Source organism: Marmota marmota, unplaced genomic scaffold, assembly GCF_001458135.2.
Source record: "Marmota marmota marmota unplaced genomic scaffold, marMar, whole genome shotgun sequence".
In the NCBI taxonomy this organism is placed as follows: domain Eukaryota; kingdom Metazoa; phylum Chordata; class Mammalia; order Rodentia; family Sciuridae; genus Marmota; species Marmota marmota.
Window position 1 is genome coordinate 48,712,616 of NW_026000037.1, and position 17,435 is coordinate 48,730,050.

General features: G+C 33.5%; 1 pseudogene; it reads left to right on the plus strand.

Annotated features, from left to right (window-relative positions):
• The first annotated feature begins 1,312 nt into the window (after positions 1-1,312).
• Positions 1,313-17,435, plus strand: part of LOC107136635 — a 28,827-nt pseudogene continuing 12,704 nt past the window's right edge.

Sequence of the window (17,435 nt, forward strand, 5' to 3'; positions counted from 1 at the left end):
ATATATATATATATATATATAAAAGGCAGACTATCTTACTAGAAATTCACAGTATCCAGAAGAGTGATAAAGCTTGCTTGAAAAATCTCTCTAACTGGGATTGGGGATGAAATACAATCAGCAGGCTTCCTGCATAAATAGCAACTTTGTGAGTTCCCCTTTCTCCCTACACACACACAAACTTCAATACACAAAGAGACACACACACTTGAAATGTCCTCAATTTTGTACTGCTTTTTTCTTGAGGTTTTACCATTGGCATCTTGTCAACCTTTTCTTTTAGAATCTTGGAGACTTTGAATGAGATTTGTTTCTGGCTTAAAAACTTTGATGACTTTCAAAGCAGATTTTTCTTGACCCTTCCATCTTTAATGTTTTTAAGTTCTGACTTTCTTTCAGAATAAACTAAAGACTAACCAGTAAAGTGGCTCTAAAGATTTAGCAATGATACATGGGTACCATGATAACTGCTTGCAGACATGCTAAGTATGATACCCTCTACTGGCCAGGAAGGGAAGGAAAGGGAACCCTTTGGTAGGTGAGACCCAGTGAGCTAAACTTAGGGAATGAATCCTGGTTCATTTCTTTAAGAAGAGGCACCAATGACGCTGTACTTCCTGCTAAAGATGAGGACATTTCCAAGTAGCGTCACTCATTTCTTCCTCTTCCACGGTATAATGTGCTTGGGGAAATATGCTATGGAGGAAACTCGTTTTCTTTTTTAAGGCATAAAAATGTACTGAATGAGTCTTTTTTCTTACATAATTTCTTCAAAAAAAAGTATTCTTAAGTTAGAATCAGAGATTTAGCTAATAAAAACACAGGACGCTGGGTTAATTTGAAATTCAGATAAACAACAAATAATTTTTCTAGTACAAATATGCCCCATGCAATATTTGGCAGCCCTATTTTTAACATCACATTGACTGTAAAGATATGAAATTGAGTTCTTAACAGATTCTTCCCTAGTTTGGGGGTTGGGAAGTAGTTAGGTGTGGAACTAATATCTTTTTTTTTTTTTTTTCTGGCTGAAAACTGTTCTTCCTTTCTCATTCCACAGGCAATGTCTCAGGCCTCTTAAGTATCTCTCAGCATTTGCTGTCCATACCACTCCTCACACTTTTGTTCATGTAAAGTTTGGTGTTGTGTGTAATTGTGTTTTTACATCGTATCCTGCATGATGGAGCTTTTAAATAAGAGAGAATGAGTATCACAACGCTTCCAGATTTCCTGGCATCTTTCTGGCCTCTGCTTCCATGCTGCCTCAGGTAGGTTTGCAGGTACACAATCTCAGTGGAACTGAGATTGGGGAATGGGGGCCCTAGAGGCCTATGGAAAGGGAATGGAGAAGGCAAGAAGGACACTTAAGTTCCTTTCCGTTCTGTTCTGCAGTGCACAGTGGAGGGCCACTGCAGGCCCTTCCCTGAGGTCCGTGCTGAAGGCTTCCTCCCCTCTCTTCGGCCTGCCCTGCTGCCCTGTAAGGCCTGCGAGGCCGAGGAGGTGTGCCTGGGCCTTTGGGGCCTGCCTGGCCAGCCAAAGGCCCAGAGCACCAGTGGCTCCTGGCTCCAGGGTCGCAGGAGGCAGGAAGCTTCAGCTCAGGGGCTGGAGGCACCCAGGCCTTTCCCGGCCCTGCTGCGGCCGCCTGAGCCTCTCTTGAGCCCGGCGATTCTTCCCCTCATTTGTTGCATTGTTTGCATTAATATGAATATCTTGTTCTGTTTGTTTTGTCTCCTGGGAGCCAATAAAGCTGTGAGTTTTTTCTTTACACCAAATGCAGCTCTACAGGCGATCAATCAATGGGTAGTCTTCGGATAATCTGTGAGAGTGAGAAATCTAATAAAGCTAGTGACTAAAAAAAAAGGAAAACAAAATCTATTTTTCTCTTAGGTTCACTACGTCAGGATTAGTGTGTTCCACTTCTGCTGCTTGAGGTGGGTTTAACTTATTCTATCATTATTATTATTATTATTTTTTTTTACCAAATGGATTTGAATGTCAAGATGGGAGGGAGAAGAGATGAGGGAAGATTGAGAAGAAAGGGAATGTTTAGGAGTCTTACATTTTCTGATGTTGGCTGATTCTTGAAGAGGAAAGACAGTAATTTCTAAACTCCCAGAAAATTAAAGAGCTATCAGATTCTAATAAAATAGACTTTGGTAAAGAGGCCCTCACTCAATTTTCCAAACTGACAGGAAATGGAAATTAATAACAAAGTAAGCTAATAGATGAAAATAAATCCAGTTATCATGAGTGTCCCCTGCTACCATCACTTGCTAAACTTAACTTCCCAAATACATTCTCTGGAAGGCCCCTCAGCTGTCCTTGGCAATGCAAGAAAGATGAGGAAGATCTGCTTGGGCTGCTGCTGTGCTCCTCACAGCACAATGCAACCTAAATCATTTATAAACAGATCAAAATAACAATCTGAATTATCTAACATTAACAGCTGAACTGAAGAGCCCAAGATTATGTGATGAATTGTTAAATTGCAGTAGCATTGTTTTGGATTGCTAATTAAAAAAAATAAGCAAACCCCATGACTCTAGATATGACAACTGAAAATACCCACAAATTATTTAATAAATGAAGCGTCTAACAACTTTAACACTTCCTGGTCGCCTTGTTAATAAATGTAATTTGAGGTAGATTTTTAAAATCTTCAATCTAAACAGTGAATTCATTACGCGCCATTCAGATCTCTGGATGCCTATGGACTTCTTGGAATTAGGTGTTAAATAGACAAAAGTGAACCAAACTGCCTTTAAAAGCACAGCATGACCATGTAATTCTTTTTCCAGTTTGTGGTAAAAAATGATGAAACTTCTTTCCAAGTAGCTATCACCCAGATTTAGTGTGAAAAGTAGTGTAATTGTAATTCACGCCATCAGGGTCTATCGCTGATAGACGATCAGCTGTTCTGTGGTGGGGAGAGGCTTTCTTTTCAAATAGGAAAGCTGCCAAGTGCTCTGCGATACCTCCAGCAAGCTTATCGGATTGAGTTCAGAGCCAAAACAGCAGCTGCACACATATGCAAATTGGCAATTAATAGTATAACATTCTGAAAAAAATGTTTAAAATTTTTTTAAAGAAAATAGAAAGAAGCTACCTGAACATTAACCTTCACTGTAAACTGGGACTTCTAAGATGAATGACTAAGGATTAATTACCCTCTGGAGAGGACTTACTCTTTATTACCTTCTCTTCTGTAGATCAGGTCTTTGTTGTCTTGCTGAGTTTTGTCTGTTTCATGGAACACAACAATGGGCTCTATAAGAAGTAGTTTAAAAATCACGAAAAAGACCTTATATTTTGATTAGAGAAAAGGAGGAAATTAAGTCATTTTCATCCATCATTCTTTCTGTACACAGAGATCACAAAGCAAAAGCTTCCGCATCCTCGTGAAAAAGACATTTTGTTCTGGGTGTCATCATCTCCTTCCACTACAGCTTGCAATGGGAACAAACTCTACATCCTGGGGTGCTGCTTGTCTCTGTCTTGATTTCTGTCTGTCTTTTCCTCCCATTGACAGGAATGCCATTTGTATGCTTCACGAAGCAGTTTGCAGAAATGCAGCAAGGTTTATGGTTTGTGTTGCCCAGCATGTATAAACATAACACTCTCAAATGTTTTTTTAAAAAAATCATATGAATTTGTTAAATTTCTTAACATCTTGGTCCCCCACTCCACCCCAACCCCCCCTTCTCACACACATACATACACACACATACACACACACACACACTACATTGTTTTTTCTGACATAACAGTACTTGTGACTAGGAATACGTCAACCACCTAAGTACCAAGAAGGACCTGGAGTGCTCACAGGAGGCTTTCCCAAGTGATTTGAGTCTTCCTCTCTCACTCCCTTTTCCTTCTTCTAATATAGGGGTGGGGTGACTAGCAAATGTTTCAGATTATCTGTGAAATCTTAATAGTCATATTTCCATGATTGAAGGTCTCCCTGTTCCTATGATGTGGCAGGTTTCTGAAACCTTGGTATTGAGGATTTTACAGACATCTCCAAGTTGTAGGAGTTTAGAATTGGGTCAGGATCTTCTCTCTAATATGTGAGGGTGGAGGAGGTTTTATTTTTCCTTATTCTTCTGGGTGTTACAGGGTGAGATTGTATCCACACCTGCTATAAAAAAAAAAAAAAAAAAAAAAAAAAAAAAAAACATTCTTTTTCTTATACCTTAGGGACACCTCTCTTATAAGCTAAGTTTTTGACCATTAATGTTCCAATTAAAAGGATACTGTACATCTTATTGCCATATTGACTTTGAATCTTAGATATCGACAGTTTTATAGGAAATACACCCATATAGAATTCAAATATATTTGTTTATATTCCTTGGAAAAAAAGATTTTTGGATAACTGGTCAATTAAGCATCCAATTAAATTTGAGTGCAGAAAATTTTGAGATCCTTTATAAGATGGAAACAAATTTCTCTAAATAAACAACTCTGGATCAGTAGTTTGCAATTTTCAAAATATTTATGATTAACAAAAAAAAAATCTTTTTTGGTCTAATTCCAATAGAAGCATTCTGTGTCCTCAATACTATAAAAGTATGGAAAGAAAAATGTCAAGTCTAAATTTTATTCATAAGAATTATTTTTCTTGATTTGTAATACAACTTGAATGCATTGTTAGACTTTTTCCATTTTCTTATGATTAAATGAAGAATGGTTTTAAAAGATAGAGCAAGTCAATTGAAAAGTTGCTTTTGAATAAAACAGAAAAATGGGAATGCCAACTTTCTTTCTCTATAACTTCATTAACATGGTTGTATAGACATTTGCATGTAAAATGTAGTTAACAAAAATTACACAGAAGTAAATTTAGTCATCTAGTGCCTACCTCTATGGTGAAATCAGACCATTTGGCATAGTCTGAAGTCTTCCAAGAAGCCTGGTTTCCACCTGGAAAATAAATTACTAAATTTGAATGTGTTACTTATACTATGGTGAGTTGTCTATCTGTTACATTTTATTTTAGTGCATATAGTAGAAATTGTATTTAAAGTATTCTAAAATTGTCATCTGTCAAGGTAGAGAATTATAATAATATAATTATACCCAGAAAAAAAGTGTTCTGACTTTAGATTATTTTGGTCCTGTTACAAATATGATGCATTTTTTAAATTCAGAATGTTTATCATAAATTCATATGTTTAATTGTCAAATTTTGACATTAATTTAGATTAGCTATAGCAGAGGGAGGGAGGCTGGGATTGAACCCAGAGCTTCACACATGCTAAGCATGGGCTCTGCCACTGAGCTATACCCACAGCCTTCTTTGCATTTATTGATACATAGATAATGCCTTTACACAGGCTTCAATGTAGCATGTGTTCACTATTGCAGTGTCTAATTGGATGTACTTTTTTATCTTTAAATGTTACTTTAAATTTTTCATGTAAAATTTTCTAAGTTTGATAAAAATTTATCCATCAAATCATTGTTGCATTCTCATCAATCTATGTTACTGTTTTAAATTGTGAACAGTTTGACTCAGCATTGTAAGGATTATTTTGAGTAATCAAAGATTCTGTGTTGTCTGGCATAAAATATTGTAATCACATTATTGTTGAGAAGTCATGGTCAGTGAAGACAATACTCAATGAACTGATCTAGGAAAAAAATCATGCTTTATAATGCCATGCATATACACAGGGAGGAGATGAAGAAATGGGATCATGGCTTAGTAAAAACTCATTACCACAGCTAGTGAGAAGAGGATGTATCTTTTAAAAATGTGTTTGTGAGTTTTTCTTCACTGGAAGGATAGTGAGGGGTTGGTGATGTACCTCAGTGGGAAAGTACTTACTTAGCACATGTGAGGCCCTGGGTTTGATCACCAACACCACACACCCACATCCCCCCATCACACACATTCCAAAAAAAAAAAAAAAAAAAACTGAAAGCCAAATCAAAGAATAGTGAATTAAAGAAAGCAATTTTTCTTTCTGCAATATACATTTGCTAAGTTGTGTTAACCAAACAGATGTGAGTGGAACTGTATACTATGTACTCTCAAGTCCAGAAACTTTATAATTCACTATGTATATCCAAATATGTCTAGTTCCTACACTATCTTTGTAATGATGACAATTTTTATGTTTGTCATTTAAAAAATTCGGAAGTGCTGTGAATACAGGTGAATATATAAAAGATTCTACCTTCTGTGTGAGTGGAAAAAAGAAAAACTTGATTCTTACTTAAAGGTGCTATATATGAGTGATAAGATGCTAAAATATTTTCTTTTAGCACAAAGTACATGAGGAGCCATTATTCAATATGATAAAGGAAGGTTAATTTTAGAAAATCATGCCTACAGGAAATTTATGGCCATTGGATTAAAAGTTTAAGAAATGAGAGTGAGAGAATAAAAATAATTTTTTGGTTAAGTCTTTTCTCTGTGTTAGACCCTTCACAAACATTCCCTTGTTTGATTGTGAAAACCACCTATGAGACTAACATTACTATTTTCAACTTTGTGTTCAAGAAAATGGTGCTAAGTTTAAGCCACATAGTTAGAAATGGATGAGCCTCTAGAGCAGTGGAACTCCAAAGTCCATGGTCTTATGCAATGCAGTTCTACTCTGGTGACTGAAAAATAAAGGAATAGAGGAGTTTTGAACACTGTCTCTTTCCCCTCTTAAAATTCCACTTTTCCTTTACTAAATCTAAAAGAGCCAATGAAATGGTCCAAGAATTTAGCAACATAGTCAAGGTCCATTTGATTAGGAAGTTTTTATATGACTAGTAACAGCATTGCTTTGGCACATGCATAAAGACGGCGATCTACACATCCATCCTCAAATTTAGCAATTCGAAGCAGTTAGCTACACGGACAGTTTTGTATGCATTGCTAAATGCAGACACAAAAACTGCATTTGCAAAAAGAGGAAACCCAGTTAAACTAGGTTGCAAATTTGGCCCTAATTTAGCGTAGCATTTGTGATACATATAGGTTAGAGTGACATTTATATAATGGTGTGAAATATGAGAAAGTTCCAATGCTAGACACAAAGACTTTTTTAAATTGCTTTTGCCTACTTTGGTTAGTTTAAGAAACAGGAGGAAGAATTTGGTTTTTCAAGTGATGGGAAGCCTTTAAGGATGTTGGAACACTGTTCAGTCCCCTGGGGTTCTGCCTGCTGTACAATTTTAAATGTCTTTTAGCTAAAAAATTGGCCAACAAGGGAAACATAGAGATGAAATCTCTTCTTCCTTATCTGGGAAGTGCGAAACTATAGGGGGCTAGCATAATCCAATTGTGATAGTCAAATAAGTGGTCAGCTTTTAGGGTCAAAAAGTCAGAATCAATTCTCCTAGTTAAGATTTCTGTCTAACTGAAGTAGCTACATACATATTAGAATTAGTTTTGGAAATTTTGTCCGTATGCTCAGTTGTAGACATACGTTTCAGCTTGAGAATATAGCCAGAAACAAGACTAGATAAATACACCATGTTTCATATAAATGCCACAATCATGGTACCTGAAACTATTTTCATTTCCTCATCGAAGACCACTGGAGGGCAGTGTTTTCTCCTTTGGGAACAGCACCTGGTGTGAGATGGAGACTGCATTGGTGTGTTATGTGCCTTGGTTAAAGAAATGAGTTACACTTCTCATTTCAGCTGTTTGGAATTTATCTCCTATTTACATGTCATAGAGGTTGTTAGTTGTGCCTAAAATCAGATTCCAAAGAGAAGATTATGTACAATACTTGTTACTTAAGAGTTTACAAATAAAACTTTCTATTAATCATTTGAAAATTGTACAAAAATTATTTTGCTATTATAAATTGGAAATGAATGAAGATATATAAATAAAAGGGGGTAGTTTTAACGAGTTGTTTTTCACTTAACAATTTCAATATTTCATTAAGTTTACATTAATTTTATTTTTATCTTCAGAATTTTTTTTACATATGATATGCATATGTCTTAACACCAAATCAAGACAGCATTTCTAGAAATACAAAATGAAGACTTTTCCTAGAAAATTATTTGCTATATTTTATGATATGGCTTATTCCCTATCTTTAGGGTAATAATATGGACAAAGATTTAGATTTTATTAAATACCTTTATTTTTATGTGTTGCTGAGGATCAAACCCAGTGCCTCAAAAAAAACTGAACTACAAACCCAGCCCACAAAGATTTAGATTTTTATCTTAAAAAATGATATGTTGCTGAATATTAAATTGCAAAATTATACTTCTTTGTATTCCTATTACTTAGAAAATAAAGTTAGATAACCTACTATAATTTAGTGGAAGGGGTTCACTTAATCCTTACTTAAAGACATATAATGATAATTAAACTTTTTTAAAAAAAATCTAGTCGTTGATGGACATTTATTTATTATTTATTTATTTTTATGTGGTGCTGACAATCGAACCCAATGCCTCACACATGCTAGGCAAGTGCTCTACCACTGAGCCACAACCCCAGCCCTATAATTAAATTTTTAACAAAAATAATTTGTCTCATTTTTAAAATGAAAATATCACACAGTTTAGCTTTGTGACTTTATCTAATAAAAATTGCTATTTTGCGAAATCAACATATAATTTTAGTCTGATGATTATTTTGATTAATTTTTTAAATAAAATGCTTAGAAGTTTTCCTGGGACTTTGCCAAATAATGGAAAGCAACCAATCACTTGAGGAAAAATATAAATATCAATGTCTGTATCATAAACATTTTAAAATATTTTAATTTTATAATATTATTTCTAATTACAAAAGTAATACATGTTCTTGTGGAAATTATGGAAATAACTAATAAAATATATCAAAACATCACATGGCACCCCATAAATATGTATAATTTTTATGTACTAGTTAAAATTTAAAAACTAACAAAAACAGTTATAATAAAACAAAAATCACTCATAATCCTATAATAGCTACGTCAATCATTCCCCACCACCACCACCACTACCTAATACTAGAGCTAGATCCTAGTATTCGTTTACTACGAAGCTACATCCTTCATTTGATTTTCTATTTTGAGAGACAGTCAAGCCTCAAAAAAGTAATCCTCCTATCTCAGCCTTCCAAGTAGCTTGGATTACAGGCACGTGGGGCCATGCACAACTACCACTGTTAAATCTTTTAGAGCATATACTCTGATAACACATTTTCTTTTTTTCTTCACTGGGTATTGAACAGGCTATGCAAGCACTTTTCCACTAAGCTACATCCCCCAGTCCGTTACTGCACATTTTCTATACATTAGTACATCATAAAATAATTAGAATTACAACATTACTCATCATCGCTTAAAGTATATCTTATTTTCCCATGTCATTAAATATTTTAGAACAAAGTTATTTTGAACAACTGTATATTATTTTATAATATAGATGCTCCATAGTTTACCTATTTAATGAATTCTCTGATCCTATTTTTTGGTGTTTTCTAATTTTTCTGCATTAGAATGTTATGATGAGCATTTCTGCAGACACATATTTGCATACTTCTATAATTATCTCTTCTAGATAAATTTCTAAAAGGAGAACTTTAAGGTCAAAAACTTCTCACAAGTTTTGATACATAAACCAATGTATCTTCTAAAAATGGAAATGAATGACAAAGTCCATTTATCTTCACCAACACTCAGTGTTACCAGGCTTTTAACCTTCTCCAATTTGATGTATTAAAAGTTATTCTTTTACTTTTTGTTACTTTTTCTTATTTGAAAACTTTAAATATTTAATGTTTATTTCCCATTTGTGCTATTGCTTTTTAGCTTGCTTATTCCTATATATCATCCACTTTTTTCTATTGGGTTGTTTGTATTTTTTAGTTAACTTGTAAAAGTTTTTCATAAAATAAGGATAGTAACACTGTACTATACAAATATTTTTCCAGTGTAATCTTTATTATAATTTGCTATTTTTCTCTTATTATCATTTTTTATTTGTTCTTTTAGATATACATGACAGTAGAGTGTATTTTGATATATTATATATACATGGAGTATAATTTCCCATTCTTAGATAGTTATACAATATGTGTTAACCAAGTTAACACTGATTGTATATTCATATATAACCATAGGAAAAATTGTGTCTGATTCATTCTACTGTCCTTCCTATTCCCATCCATCTTCCCTTCCCCTCATTCATCTAAATCCTATGAACTTCTAATCTTCCCTCCATCCCCCTTATTGTGTATTAGCATCTGCTTATTAGAGAGAGCATTTTTTTAAATCATCAGTTTCTCAAGTGTTCTCATTAAAATTTCTACCTTTGCTTGTACACTTAAAGGACTTTCCTCTCAAAAATTCATATAAATATTCACTGATATATTTTCTCCTACATATTTGATGACTGCTTTTTTTGTTTTTGTTTTATACATTTAATGTTTTAATAAATCTGCCATTTATTTGCATCTATCTTGTAAGAGTTTTATGATTTTTTTCCATCATTAAGCAATTATCCATGCATCTTCATTGAATTACATATTTTTTCTTACTGTTTTAAAGACTCCTGAATCCAGCTGAAAACTTTCATGTTCTAGGATCCACTCTTGAGATTAATTTCTGCTTCACTGATTTCTCTATTCTTCCACCTTTAGCACAATATTGTAATTATATACTCTTATACCTTCAGCAGTTTTTTTCAAAAATTTCTTTGTTATTCTTGACTGTTCTTTCATACAGTTCAGAATTACTTCATTAAATTAAAAAGATTCACTTGAGAACATATGTTTTACTATGGAAAAATGCCCAAGATATATTAAGTGAAGAACAGTATGTATAATATTATTTCTCTTACAGATTAAAAGAGTCACAAAAAGCAGAGTGTGTGCATACCTATGTGCATGTATGTGCCTCAGAGATACATGCAAAATTTCTGGGGAAAAAAAGGCCAAAAATGTAGTAACAATGATTACTTTGGGTATGAAGGCATGGAGATTATAAGCAAGAGCAACTTTTTAAAAAAATTTAGTTATACTTGGGCATAATATCTTTATTTTGTTTATTTATTTTTATGTGATGCTGAGGATCGAACCCAGTGCCTCACATATGCGAGGCAAGCGCTGTCACTGAGCCACAACCCCAGCCCAGCAAGAGCAACTTTTAAAGGGTTTTTTTATGCTCTTTGGGTTTTCTACCAGGAACAAGCATTATTATTACAATTTTAGAAAGGAAAATTCTTTTAAAAAAATCTTCCCAAAAATATATTTTAAAAACAAATGACACACAAAAGGTCAAATACTATATGATTCCACTTATTTGAGGTACTTGGAGTAGTCAAATTCATTGAGCCAGAAAGTGAAATGGTGGTTGCCAGAGCTGGGGTAAAAGAGTGCTGAGTTTAAAGTTTTGCAAAATGGAAAATGTTTTGGAGATGAATGGTGGTGACAGTTGTACAACAATGCAAAGGTACTTAATACACTGTACTGTACACTTAGAAATGGTTTACAATGGTAAATTTCATTTTATGTGTATTTTATCATAGCTTTAAGCTAACTTGATTTACCTCTAGAGAGGTAAATCTTCATGGCCTGAGTTTTTCATGTGAAGCCTGATTTATTTTCACAATTTAAAAAATTTAATGTCATCACTAATTTAGAAATTAATTGGAAAGAGGCTAAGGATGTTGCTCAGATTTCCTAATATATGTAAATAAGTGCCACACTCTGGGCACCCCAAGCACCACACACAAAAATCAATGGAAATTCAAAGCAACTATTCCTTATATTTGCAAATGAATTGGGACATCCTTTTAATATTATCATTTACCCCTACAGGAATATGTCTCAAAAATTTTTGTGTACCTCAGTAAAGTTTTGGAATTTTTTTCCTATGAGTCTCTATACAAGTTCTATAGTTCATTGCTTTATCTCAAATTTTATATACCTGTATCTATATAATTTAATATACTGAAATATAAGCATATATAATATGTACATATTACATAATTGCTTTTTTTGTAAAGTTAACTAGTCTCATTGAAGACTATTTTCTAGTTTTTTTTTCTAAGAATTTGAAAGCAACTTTCTGGGCATTAATTTTATTGTTTTCCTTTTTTTGAGGGGGTGTGGGAAAACTGTGAATTGAACCCACAGCTTCACACATGCCGGGCATGTCCTCTACCACTGAACTATACTGTCAGATATTTTTATTATTTATTTTGAGACAGTGTCTCACTAAGTAGTCTAGGCTGACCTCAAACTTCTCCTGACTCAGTCTATAGAGTAACTGGAATTACAGGTGTACAGCACCATACCTGGCAATTTTCTGTACTTTAAAAAAAATACACACACACACACACACACACACACATATATATATATATATTAGTTGTAGATGTACACAATACCTTTATTTTATTTGTTTTTATTTTTATGTGGTGCCAGGGATCAAACCTAGTGCCTCATGCATGCTAGGCAATCGCTCTACCACTGAGCCACAAACCCAGCCAATTTTCTGGACTTTAACCTTTAAAAAAATCCTAAAGTAATTGGCATTTCAAGTTCACATTAAAATTTCTGGTTTATGTAGAACTACTGTTAAGGTTAGTCAATGTAACTGTTTTTAATCTATGTGAACTTTTTTGAATCATGTAAACATGGCCTAAAAAATAGTTTTTATGAGGAATATTCTATAATATAAATGACTGCAGAATATAATTCCTGTCATTTTCTGAAAAGGAATGCAAAGGAATAATGAACAAAAATAATTATTAGTATAGATAGAATCCATGAATAATTTATGAGAACCTAGACAAGGAAGAAACAATAGATATGACCTATTTTGAGTCCTATAGAGTTTTTCTCATATTTGCAGAAGATATTGCTTGCATGTATCTTTTCAAATAAGAAAATGTTTTATTGCTATTATTTCTGACTGTAAATATATTCTCATTGTAAAAAAATAATATTATTTTTGAAAGGTATTTTCTTATATGAAGATCAACAACATAAATTTTTACTTATTCTTTTAAAGTACAAAAAAGACATAAATGGAGTTCAGTTTATTATTTAAGAATTAATTTTATTAATATTTATATCATACATTTATAAAAAGGAAACTATACAGTTTTATATCTTCCCTTTTGCCAGAATTGTAATCATTGGTGGGATTTTTTTTTTTTTCGTACTGGGGATTGACCCAGGAGCTTAACCATTTTTTGGTAGTTGTAGATAGATAGCATGATTTTATTTTATTTGTTTATTTTTATGCAGTGCTAAGGATTGAACCTAGTGCCTCACACATGCTAGGTAAACACTCTTCCACTGAGCCTCTAAAGTTATTTTTTAAGGTATAAAAATTTAATCATATTTTCCCCAGTAGTTATTTAATATCCCCACACCATTTTTTAAAACAAGGTTTTTTAAAATTTGTTGAATGCATTTTTGACACATTGTACATAAATGGTCCCCACACCATTTTTGAGCAATTCTTATTTTCTCTACCAAACTCCTAGATATAATATTGTTCCAAATTTTATATCCTCTTCATTGACTTTTATTAACCATCTAATTCTGTGATATTGTTCAGGTTTTGCTGCAATAGTGCTGCAAAACAACCACTCCCAAATCTCAATGGTTTACAACAATTATTTATTCTGATTCTGCAGTGTTCTCCTGAACACAACGCGCTCAAGTCAGGTTTATGATTGTTCCATGTGTCCCTTTTTTTAAGCTGACAGCTCCCTAGAACATGGTCTTTTCCTGATGGATGGCAAAAGTACATGAGGGCTGACTGAGACTCTGCACAGTTCTTAGACCTCAACTCAGCACATTCTCTTTGCCATCCACACTGTATTGGGGTGAGAAAGATCACAAGGACAACCCTATGTGAATGAGGCTGGAAAGTCTGTTGCCTCCACAGGGAAGGTATTGCACCAACTTAGGCTGAAGAACCATAAACAAATAATACTACCTACCATACTGAACTAGATTTCTAAATCTCAGCTTTCTCAGTGTAAAAATGGGATAATTCTGAATATTCAGTAATATAGACGGCAAATGTGAAAAACATTGTACCCAGCCAGCATTTAGTAATTCAATAACTGCTTATCTGCTTCCTAACAGTATACCACTTAAATTAAGATATCTTTGCAAGATATATTAATATGTCTTAAAGGCAGATTAACTCCTCTACCTATCACTCTTTCTTTTAACAGACTTTCCTAAAGCAGCCATAGTGGCTCATGCTTGTAATCCCACTTATTAGTGAAGATGAGGCAAATGGAACACAAGTTTCAGATCAACCTGGGCAACTTAGTAAAACCCTGTCCTAAAATAAATTTTAAAAGGGGTGGGAAAATGTTCAGTGGTACAGCATTTGCCTCACATGCATGGGGTCCTAGGTTTGATTTCCAGGACCGCAACATAAAATAATAATAAAGAACTTTTCTGACTATAGTCTACCATTTTTTTTTCTCTAGGTGACATTTGATACAAAATAAATACATTTGTTTTTCTCTTTAATAATCTGAGGAAAAGATCTTCTTGGTCATACCTATTAGACTGCTATGCAAGTTGTTCCAAAGCCTTTCCACAAAAGGTGGAAAGATGACTCTTGGAACACATAAAATCAACATATTTTCTGTGTATTCAAAAAAGCCAAATCTATACTGTCTCAATTTGCAAATTATATTAAATTAATTGGGGTGGTTAATATTCTGAAAAAATAAACTAAAATTTAAATGAGAACAATGGTCATATATATTATATATATAGTATACATACACATATTTGTATATAGTTTATATATATGCTCATAAGAAATAAATGCAATCAACATTCATAAATACTCAATGAAATATAGCTGGCCCTTGACTTACAATGGTTTGACTTATGATTTTTTAACTTTACATATTCAGCTCCTTCAATTTTGAATTTTGATCTTTTCCCAGGCTAGTGGTGTGATGGTCTCCCACAAATGCGAGACAGCAGCAGTGAGAGGAAGCTCCCAATTGGTCATGTGACCATGAGGGGAAACAACTGACACTCTACAATGTACTATGGCACAAAGCTATGATCTCTGGAAGATTAGGTACATTAAGTTCATTTTCGAAACCATGTTGGTGAAAACAAATAATGTTAACTAGGCAAGGAACAATTTCTCCTCTGTATCATGTATTATTTATGTTTCCACTTGAAAAATATTTCCTGCTATGGACCACATTTTTAAAGAATGTAGAGACACTGATGAGCATTCAAAGAATAGAAACGTAGATAAAAAGATCTAATTTAGGTCTTTGAATCAAGCTAAGGGAATTGGCATTATTCCACTTTAAAAAGCTAAAGTGCTAGGCTGTGGGGCGTAGCATGGTGGTAGAGCATGTGCTTACCATGCACTAGGCTCTGGGTTTACCATCAGCACAACAACAACAACAAAAGCTAAGGTATGGTGATTAATGTTCAATTATAATTCCAGAGAAAAGATGCTGAAATGTGGTTTTCTATTCTAAGCAAGAAGAAAAACTTATTATTAATACAGATAATTACGATACTATACGGAAACATTGTTGGTAGGGCCAAGGAAATGCTAGAGATAAATTTTAAGAAAGATTTTAAAACTTCTATTTCTGAAAAGAAAAATATTCTCTTTTATAAATAAGAGAATAGATAATTATTGGTCTGGTTAAAACTGTCATTTGAAGGTCAGAGACAGCCAGACGAACTAACACCATGAACCTATGATTTTACCTCAAGATATGTTCCTTAATATTTTAATCTGCAATATTCATTAACAATTTAACTGATGTATTTATTATGTATCATCATAGCAATACATGATGACATGTGCATATGTTTTTGCATATGAAATAAAATTACACAGTTGTTTAACTCTAATTTCTTTTTTAAATATGTTTTTTAGTTGTAGACAGACATAATACCTTTATTTCATTTATTTTTATGTGGGGCTGAGGATCGAACCCAGTGCCTCACACATGCTAGGCAAACATTCTACTAACTGAGCTACAACCCTAGCCCCTCTAATTTTTTTTTAAATACTTTTAGTTGTAGATAGACATGATATCTTTATTTTACTTATTTTTGTTTATGGTGCTAAGAATCGAACCTATGCCTCACACATGCTAGGCAAGTGCTGCACAACTGAGCCATAACCCCAGTTCTCTAATTGCTTTTTAACAAATGACAAAAGGTATATTAGGAACACATTTGGTCAGTGATTGACTATGGATCATTTGGGGCTGTTATTCAAATGCATCCAACAAATGTTTCTCAAATTATTTTTTGTGTGTTTGTGTCTGTGTGTGTGTTTGTGGTACTGGTTTTTGAACTCAGCATTCCATCACTCAGTTATATACCCAGCCTTTTTTTAATGTTTAATTCGAGACAAGGCCTGGCAAATTGTGATCCCCTTGCCTCAACTTGCCCAGTAGCTGGGGCTATAGGCATGCACCACCATGCCCAGCCAACATTTTTTTGATTGTAACAAAAAATTGGGGGTTATTTTTAAGCATTATTTTGAGGCCTAATTTTATAATCATATATTTTAAATTGTCCCCCAAAGACTCAAAACTTGAAACTAAAATGCCCTTTTAAATATTAGTAGTTCTAAAAAACTGGATTTTGAAAAGGAGATCTTCAGTGAACTTAAAAAAGGAGTCTGTAATTAAAAAAAGAAAGAAAGAAAGGGACAATTGGGAGGAACTGAGGCACCCTTTACTTTCAGTCATCTGAGGCACTATTTCTTGTGTGTTGTGTATCTATATGTATTGGGGGTGGGGGAGAAGAATTAAGAGAAAATAAATGTCAATTTTTAAAAATATAATATAAACCTGTCAATTAATTTTGAGAAAATAATAAGAAATGTGTTTGGGTAGAAAGCAAGAATGAAGAGGTCTTGTTTTTGTTTAATTATCTGTCTATGGTTTTGTGAAATACATGTATATATATATATGGAAATACATGTATATATATATATATATATGGAAAGCTCACCAAAGCTAGCTTATTCACAACTCACAAGCCACTGTGTAAGTTTTGTGTAAGAAAGCAGTACATCTGAAGATTATAAATGGACAATTAATCTTGTCCAAAATATAAAAAATATCCTTTCTAAACCACTGATATTATTCATTCTGATTTTATTTTGACCCAAGCAAAGGCCCGTTCCTTCTTTGTTTTATTCATCTTTACTTGATTAAATGTTCTTCACTGCTTGAAAGCCTTCCAATAGTTTCTATACTTTTTTTATTATGTTACTTCAACCATTAATAACTTCAGTCAGGTATGGTTATCACACCTATAATCCCAGTGACTCAGGAGGCTGAGGTAGGAGGATAGCAAGTTCAAGGCCACTTCCGCAACTTAGCAACTTAGTAAGACCCTGTCTCAAAATAAAAAATAAAAAAGACTGGGGATGTTGCTCAGTGGTTAAGCACTCCTAGGTTCAATCCCTAGTACCAAAACAAATAAA